Here is a 10,114-nt window from a genome sequence, read left to right on the forward strand (position 1 = left end):
CACCTCGGTGAGCCTCTTCTTTTCTATATAAAAAAAATAGTTTTATGTGATGAACTTGAATATTAATTAAGTTGGTCACTCATATATCCACGATGTTGTGTAATTAATGATTTTTGATATACATATAAAATGCAGATGAGTCGACAATGGATGTACGGTGACCGGTGCCATCCCGAGTTTATTAATGGCATGCATTATTTTCTCAACGTGGCTGAGGCAAACAGGCGGTCGAATGGTTTCATCTATTGTCCATGTAGTTTCTGTAAGAATATGCAGGATTACTGTAATATCCCAGGTATTGGGGTTACAAAAATAGAGGAAACAGATGTGTGCATTGCATTCATGCATAGAAAATCTGGGGAATTTTCGCGCTTTAAAGTAAAACAGTCACAATGAATCGAAGTTTCACTTGACCTTGGTGGAATTGAAGTAGCTCATCAAGTCAAGCGTTATAAACCTCAATGTGACTTTGTTAAAACATTGTTTTGGGTAGAGATAATTTGATCTAAGGGGTTAGATCAAATGGAATTAAAATCAACACAACAACACTAGAATCAATGATCAAATGATTGATCTCATAAAAGATCATAATATGGAATTCCCCGACATAATATATGAACATACAAATAATGGGAAATCAAGTAACAATATAATGGAGAACTATTCTAGACTTATCTTTCCCATGTCTTAAACTAATCCTTGATTCTACCATGAACCCCATGGTATTCATTTTACTTCATTCATGGAATCATGACAAGGAGATCAACCCTAGAAATATTTATCCTTCTCTATTCCATGTTATTATACATCAAACCTAGAGAGGTGAGAGTTCTATTATAATTATTAGAGAAGCATTAACAAACCTTGAGCTAAACCCTGGATATACATCCAAGTATTTAAATCATCATTTCTTGAGAGAAACCTAAGTTAATATCTCAGGCATTCTCCTAGGATATAATCTATTGAGACCACCATAGCCATGTCCAATCAAGAAACTATAAGAGAGATATTATACCCTAGATGATCAAGACAATACTTGATCTTAGAAGTGATAAACCTAACTCAGGAGAGATATACTTTAGGAAGCCAAACCTTGATCATTATAAATTGAGTGATGATCATAAAATCTAAGAACTTGAGGAATTAATATCAAGAACAAGTTGATCATGTCTAACCATGATCATGTTCTTGAGATATGTGAGGAAAAGATAAACCCTAATAGGATAAGTAGATATCATTCACCACATAAAATTATGGGGGGATCATTAGTAAGCAACCCTAGACTTATAACCCAACCTTTACTTGTGAATCACTTGGTGATCACAAGTAGAATTCTACCACACATACATTCCACTTGTTCTTCATCTAAGAAAGCTTTAGAGTAAAACTCTATACTTTACATGGTGAGAAAACATCAAACCATATGACCAAAGTTAACTATAAAAAGAACTACAACCACTATAGTTACTTTAATATTAAAGTGAGGTTAATAATAGAAGTTAGTTGGTAGGAGATCAAACCAATTCCCAAATCCTTAATAAATAGTGAAGCACATGAAATATTAAACAAGTAACCACCTTATCATGGTTAGGGGAGATTAAACCCTAGCTCATGCAATATGGTGTCATCTCATCTCTACACCCTAGAATTAAATCTCAACCCTAGTTTATGTATCACTATAGTGATCATAATACAAACCAGGCCATAGTTGAGAGTCAAACCAATTGTCATTAGGTGAATCTCATTAGAACCCTAGGATTGCTCACAAACTATACCTTATGTTTCAATTATGAACCTAAGATTAACCTAGTGTTAAATACCATAATTAAAATCATATGTGTGATCAACCACTTATTCTCATAACTCAAAACCAAACTAGGTTGAGAATAATGTTCACCCTAGGGCATTCAAGATAGAATTAATACAATTCATTAGCACATAGTTATGCACATAAAATAATAGGCAAGTGACAACCTTTTCAAATAGGAGGTCAATTCCTTAGATATATTTTAACACATGAACTTGTGCCACTAAGTCACCCCTTATTGAAATTCATTAATAAGTATTACTTTGGGATTGTTTCATACAAAGTAATACCAACAAAACTCCATATATCACTAAGTAATAAAACTATCATATGGAAAACAATTTTTAATATTCTTAAAGATAATAGTCAAATTCAGGTCCATATGGATATTTGAATTCAAATCCTAATAATAACAACTAAACCAAGGTTAAGATCTCTTATGGGTAAAGCAACACACCTCTGCAGAGTGTAAAGAACTGTGACCTGTCACTCCCTGTTCCGGGATATGGAACTGCGAACGCGGCCGGAAAGGAGCTCCATGAAGTTCTAGTAAACCGGTGAAGGCCGACGGACATAGTTCTTCCGAATAAAAGCAACCTCTTGAAGAAATGATTATGAAAACCTGCATTGGTATTAGACTTTCCGGTCTAATGTCGTAGCTAGTGCATTAAACACCTCTTTCCTATAATGAACTTGTTGAGTACGCTCGTACTCATCCCACTCTTAAATCCCCTGCTTAGATATGGAGGCATCGAAGGAGGACCTACAGAGCAACTCGAAGGTCGAGGAGTCAACAACTACTGCAAGAGACAAGACCCTGTCAGAGGAGTCAGATACCAAATACATCAAGGAGAAAACCTAGTTTAGCCATAGAAGGGAACTAGTTTCCTAAACCTAGCTCCTATTTAGCTAGAATCTATTCATAGCCCCTATAGCTAGCTAAATACTCTATAAATAGAGTCCGTGATAAGATTAGATCACGAGTCGTTCTTCTGGAGTTTATTTGTAGTTTTACCTCATTGTAAAGTAGGAGGCTGTGTGGATCTTTTGTAAAGAGTCTGTGTTGTAATTCTATAGACATGCCTTGGACCCGCATATGTTTCTGTTGTACCACTCTGAGCGATATAATACGAGTGGAACGGTGTTTCATTGGTGTTATATCAGACTTGGATACTACACCATGCAGTGGTATGCCGGGTCACCACAATTACTCTACCTCAAAGACCATTCACGTCCACCTGCTGGAGAACGGTTTCATGCCCAGCTATAATTGTTGGACCAAGCACGGAGAAAGAGGGGTTATATTGGAAGACAATGAAGAAAAGAGGATAGTGACAACTATCCTATATTCACTGAAGACGGTGATAGTAGAATGAGGGAAGACGAAGCTAAAGAAGAGCCCATTTTCGATGAGCCGATTTTTGATGACCCGGATGACGATTTGGGTCGGGCCGTTCTTGATGCGAAGATGAACTGCGGAAATAAAAAGGAGAGGTTGAAGTTGGAGAAAATGTTAGAGGATCACAACAAACTGTTGTACCCAAATTGCGAAAATGGCCAGAAAAAGTTGGGTACCACGCTGGAATTGCTGCAATGGAAGGCAGAGAATGGTACTTCTGACAAGGGATTTGAAATTTTGCTGAAAATAATAAAGAAGATGCTTCCAGGGGAGAACGTATTGCCCTCTAGTATGTACGAAGCAAAGAAGATTGTCTGCCCTCTAGGATTAGAGGTGCAGAAGATACATGCATGCATCAATGACTGCATCCTCTACCGCAAGGAGTACGAGAATTTGAATGCATGCCCGGTATGTAGTGCATTGAGGTATAAGATCAGGCGAGATGACCCTAGCGATGTTGAGGGCGAGTCCAACCCCAGGAAGAGGGTTCCTCCGAAGGTGATGTGGTATGCTCCTATAATACCACGGTTGAAATGTTTGTTCCAGAACAAAGAGCATGCCAAGTTGTTGCGATGACACAAAGAGCACCGTAAGAAAGATGTGATGCTGAGACACCCCGCTGACGGGTCGCAGTGGAGAAAAATCGACAGAGAGTTCAAGTCATTTTCAGATAACGCAAGGAACTTAAGATTTGGTCTAAGTACAGATGGCTTTAATCCTTTCGGGGAGCAGAGCTCCAGTCGTAGCACTTGGCCAGTGACTCTATGTATCTATAACCTTTCTCCTTGGTTGTGCATGAAGCAGAAGTTCATTATGATGCCAGTGCTCATCCAGGGCCCGAAGCAACCCGGCAACGACATTGATGTGTACCTGAGGCCATTGGTTGAAGAACTTTTAGAGTTGTGGCGTGAAGAAGGTGTACCTGTGTGGGATGAGCACGAACAAAAGGAATTTAACCTACGAGCGTTGTTATTTGTAACCATCAATGATTGGCCTGCTCTTGGTAACATTTCGAGGCGGTCAAACAAGGGATACAATGCATGCACACACTGTTTAGGTGAGACTGATAGTAATTATTTGGGAAACAAGAATGTGTACCTGGGGCGTCGTCGATTTCTTCCAAAACAACATCACGTAAGAAAGAGAGGAAAGTATTTCGGAGGTGAGGCAGATTATCGAACGAAGCCTACCCGCCCTACTGGGGAAGTTATATATGATATGGTCAAGGATTTAAAAGTGATCTTTGGAAAGGGTCCCGGCGGACAATCTGTTCCGCATGATGTTGATGGACACGTACCCATGTGGAAGAAGAAGTCGATATTTTGGGAGCTACCCTACTGGAAATTCTTAGAGGTTCACTCGCAATCGACGTGATGCACGTGACGAAAAATCTTTGCGTGAACCTCGCTAAACTTCTTGGGCGTGTATGGGAAGACAAAAGATACACCGGATGCCCGGCGGGACCAGCAAAGTATCCACGAAGGAAACAACTCGAATCCGGAGAAGTATCAAGGTCCTTCCAGCCTACGCTCTTACCAAAGAGGAGAAGGAGATCTTTTTTGAAGTCCGAGTAGCATCAAGGTCCCGTCCGGCTTCTCGTCGAATATAAAGGGAATAATAAACATGTCAGAGAAAAAGTTTCAAAACCTAAAGTCTCATGACCGCCACGTGATTATGACACAATTACTTCCGGTTGCATTGAGGGGGCTTCTGCCGGAAAATGTTCGAGTACCCATTATGAAGCTATGTGCATTCCTCAATGCAATTTCTCAGAAGGTGATCAATCCACTTACTCTACAAAATTTACAGAAGGATGTGGTCCAATGTCTAGTTAGCTTCGAGTTGGTGTTCCCACCATCCTTCTTCAATATTATGACACATCTCCTAGTTCACCCGGTCGAAGAGATTGGCGTTCTCGGTCCCGTATTTCTACACAACATGTTCCCCTTTGAGAGATTCATGGGAGTCTTAAAGAAGTACGTTCATAACCGTGCTAGGCCGGAAGGAAGCATCTCCAAGGGCTATGGAACAGAGGAGGTCATTGAGTTTTGTGTTGACTTTATTCCTGACCTTAAGCCGATCGGTGTTCCTGAATCGCGCTATGAGGGGAGACTGCGTGGAAAGGGCACGCTAGGAAAGAAAGCAACAACGTGTATGGACGGACATTCTTTCACTCAAGCACACTACACAGTTCTACATAATTCCATCTTGGTGGCTCCGTACAAAGAGGAACACAAGGATATCTTACGCTCTAAATACCCGGAGCAACGTGAAGATTGGATTGATGGAGAACACATGAAGACTTTCGGCAGTTGGTTGCAAACACGTCTCATGAATGTCACTGATGACGAGCAGCTGTACTTGTTGGCCAAGCAACCATCTTCTACTATATCGACTTTTCAAGGGTACGAGATTAATGGGAACACATTTTACACGTTCGCCCAAGACAAAAAGAGCACCAACCAAAACAGTGGTGTCCGCTTTGATGCAGAAGATGACAATGGGAACAAGGTCACATATTATGGGTACATAGAGGAGATATGGGAACTTGTCTATGGACCTAATTTCAAGGTCCCTTTGTTCCGGTGCAAATGGTTCAACCTGAAAGACGAGGTACAGGTAGACTGATGCGTGTAATTGACACGTCCGTTGGGAACCCCAAGAGGAAGGTGTGATGCGCACAGCGGCAAGTTTCCCTCAGTTAGAAACCAAGGTTTAATCGAACCAGTAGGAGTCAAGAAGCACGTTGAAGGTTGATGGCGGCGGGATGTAGTGCGGCGCAACACCGGAGATTCCGGCGCCAACGTGGAACCCGCACAACACAACCAAAGTACTTTGCCCCAACGAAATAGTGAGGTTGTCAATCTCACCGGCTTGCTGTAACAAAGGGTTAACCGTATTGTGTGGAAGATGATTGTTTGCAAGAAAACAAGTAAAGAACAAGTATTGCAGCAGATTTGTATTTCAAGTATAAAAGAATGGACCGGGGTCCACAGTTCACTAGAGGTGTCTCTCCCATAAGATAAAAGCATGTTGGGTGAACAAATTACAGTCGGGCAATTGACAAATAGAGAGGGCATAACAATGCACATACATGTCATGATAAGTACAAGTGAGATTTAATTGGGCATTACGACAAAGTACATAGACCGCCATCCAGCTGCATCTATGCCTAAAAAGTCCACCTTCAGGTTATCATCCGAACCCCTTCGAGTATTAAGTTGTAAAACAACAGACAATTGCATTAAGTATGGTGCGTAATGTAATCAACTACTACATCCTTGGACATAGCATCAATGTTTTATCCCTAGTGGCAACAGCACAACACAACCTTAGGGGTTTCTGTCACTCCCCCAGATATCGATGGAGGCATGAACCCACTATCGAGCATAAATACTCCCTCTTGGAGTTACTAGCATCAACTTGGCCAGAGCCTCTACTAATAACGGAGAGCATGCAAGATCATAAACAACACATAGGTAATAACTTGATAATTAACATAACATGGTATTCTCTATCCATCGGATCCCGACAAACACAACATATAGCATTACGGATAGATGATCTTGATCATGTTAGGCAGCTCACAAGATCCAACAATGAAGCACAATGAGGAGAAGACAACCATCTAGCTACTTGCTATGGTCCCATAGTCCGAGGGTGAACTACTCACTCATCACTCCGGAGGCGACCATGGCGGTGAAGAGTCCTCCCGGGAGATGAATCCCCTCTCCGGCAGGGTGCCGGAGGAGATCTCCAGAATCCCCCGAGATGGGATTGGCGGCGGCGGCGTCTCTGGAAGGTTTTCCGTATCGTGGTTCTTCCTTTCGGGGGTTTCGCGACGGAGGCTATAAGTAGGCGGAAGGGCAGAGTCGGAGGGCTGACGAGGGGCCCACACCATAGGGCGGCGCGGGCCCCCCTCTGGCCGCGCGGCCCTATGGTGGCGGCGCCTCGTCGCCCCACTTCGTATCCCTTTCGGTCTTCCGGAAGCTTCGTGGCAAAATAGGACCCCGGGCGTTGATTTCGTCCAATTCCGAGAATATTTCGTTACTAGGATTTCTGAAACCAAAAACAGCGAGAAAACAACGAATCGGCCCTTCGGCATCTCGTCAATAGGTTAGTTCCGGAAAACGCATAAATATGACATAAAGTATACATAAAACATGTAGATATCATCAATAATGTGGCATGGAACATAAGAAATTATCGATACGTCGGAGACGTATCGGCATCCCCAAGCTTAGTTTCGCTCGTCCCGAGCAGTAAACGATAACAAAGATAATTTCTGGAGTGACATGCCATCATAACCTTGATCATACTATTGTAAACACATGTAATGAATGCAGCGATCAAAACAATGGTAATGACATGAGTAAACAACTGAATCATAAAGCAAAGACTTTTCATGAATAGTACTTTCAAGACAAGCATCAATAAGTCTTGCATAAGAGTTAACTCATAAAGCAATAAATTCATAGTAAAGGTATTGAAGCAACACAAAGGAAGATTAAGTTTCAGCGGTTGCTTTCAACTTATAACATGTATATCTCATGGATATTGTCAATGTAAAGTAATATAACAAGTGCAATATGCAAGTATGTAGGAATCAATGCAGAGTTCACACAAGTGTTTGCTTCTTGAGGTGGAGAGAGATAGGTGAACTGACTCAACATAAAAGGTAAAAGAATGGCCCTTCGCAGAGGGAAGCATTGATTGCTATATTTGTGCTAGAGCTTTGGTTTTGAAAACATAAAGAGAGCATAAAAGTAAAATTTTGAGAGGTGTTTGTTGTTGTCAACGAATGGTAGTGGACACTCTAACCCCCTTGCCAGACAAACCTTCAAAGAGCGGCTCCCATGAATTATTTTTATTTTTGGGTGGCACTCCTTCCAACCTTTCTTTCAAAAACCATGGCTAACCGAATCCTCGGGTGCCTGCCAACAATCTCATACCATGAAGGAGTGCCTTTTTATTTTAGTTTTATTATGATGACACTCCTCCCCACCTTTGATTTCTCAAGCCATGGCTAACCGAATCCTTCGAGTGCCGTCCAACAATCACATACCATGGAGGAGTGTCTATTTAGGTTAATTAATTTGGGATAGGGAATCCCATTGCCAGCTCTTTTTGCAAAATTATTGGATAAGCGGATGAAGCCACTAGTCCATTGGTGAAAGTTGCCCAACAAGAATGAAAGATAAACACCACATACTTCCTCATGAGCTATAAAACATTGACACAAATCAGAGGTGATAAATTTTGAATTATTTAAAGGTAGCACTCAAGCAATTTACTTTGGAATGGCGGAGAAATACCATGTAGTAGGTAGGTATGGTGGACACAAATGGCATAGTGTTTGGCTCAAGGTTTTGGATGCACGAGAAGCATTCCCTCTCAGTACAAGGCTTTGGGCTAGCAAGGTTATTTGAAACAAACACAAGGATGAACCGGTGCAGCAAAACTCACATAAAAGACATATTGTAAACATTATAAGACTCTACACCGTCTTCCTTGTTGTTCAAACTCTTTACTAGAAATTATCTAGACCTTAGAGAGACCAATTATGCAAACCAAATTTTAGCAAGCTCTATGTATTTCTTCATTAATGGGTGCAAAGTATATGATGCAAGAGCTTAAACATGAGCACAACAATTGCCAAGTATCAAATTATCCAAGACATTTTAGAATTACTACATGTAGCATTTCCCGATTCCAACCATATAACAATTTAACGAAGCAGTTTCAACCTTCGCCATGAACACTAAAAGATAAAGCGAAGAACACATGTGTTCATATGAACCAGCGGAGCGTGTCTCTCTCCCACACAAGCATGTATTTATTCAGAGAATGAAAATAACAAAACGAAAATAAAAGCACACAGTACGCTCCAAGTAAAGTACATAAGATGTGACCGAATAAAAATATAGTTTCAAGGGAGGAACCTGATAAATTTGTCGATGAAGAAGGGGATGCCTTGGGAATCCCCAAGCTTAGATGCTTGAGTCTTCTTGAAATATGCAGGGATGAACCACGGGGGCATCCCCAAGCTTAGACTTTTCACTCTTCTTGATCATAGTATATCATCCTCCTCTCTTGACCCTTGAAAACTTCCTCCACACCAAACTCGAAACAAACTCATTAGAGGGTTAGTGCATAATCAAAATTCACATGTTCAGAGGTGACACAATCATTCTTAACACTTATGGACATTGCCCAAAGCTACTGGAAGTCAATGGAACAAAGAAATCCATCCAACATAGCAAAAGAAGCAATGCGAAATAAAAGGCAGAATCTGTCAAAACAGAATAGTCCGTAAAGACGAATTTTATTGAGGCACCAGACTTGCTCAAATGAAAATGCTCAAATTGAATGAAAGTTGCGTACATATCTGAGGATCACTCACGTAAATTGGCATAATTGTCTGAGTTACCTACAGAGAATTAGGCCCGCATTCGTGACAGCAAGAAATCTGTTTCTGCGCAGTAATCCAAATCTAGTATGAACCTTACTATCAAAGACTTTACTTGGCACAACAATGCAATAAAACTAAGATAAGGAGAGGTTGCTACAGTAGTAACTGGCACTTCGGCATCTTGTTAATAGGTTAGTTCCAGAAAATGCACGAATATGACATAAAGTGTGCATAAAACACGTAGATATCATCAATAATGTGGCATGGAACATAAGAAATTATCGATACGTCGGAGACGTATCAGCATCTCCAAGCTTAGTTCTGCTCGTCCCGAAGGGTAAAACGATAACAAAGATAATTTCTGAAGTGACATGCCATCATAACCTTGATCATACTATTTGTAAACATATGTAATGAATGCAGTGATCAAAACAATGGTAATGACATGAGTAAACAAGTGAATCATAAAGCAAAGACTTTTCATGAATAGTACTTC

Source organism: Lolium rigidum, chromosome 7 (assembly GCF_022539505.1).
Source record: "Lolium rigidum isolate FL_2022 chromosome 7, APGP_CSIRO_Lrig_0.1, whole genome shotgun sequence".
NCBI lineage: Eukaryota > Viridiplantae > Streptophyta > Magnoliopsida > Poales > Poaceae > Lolium > Lolium rigidum.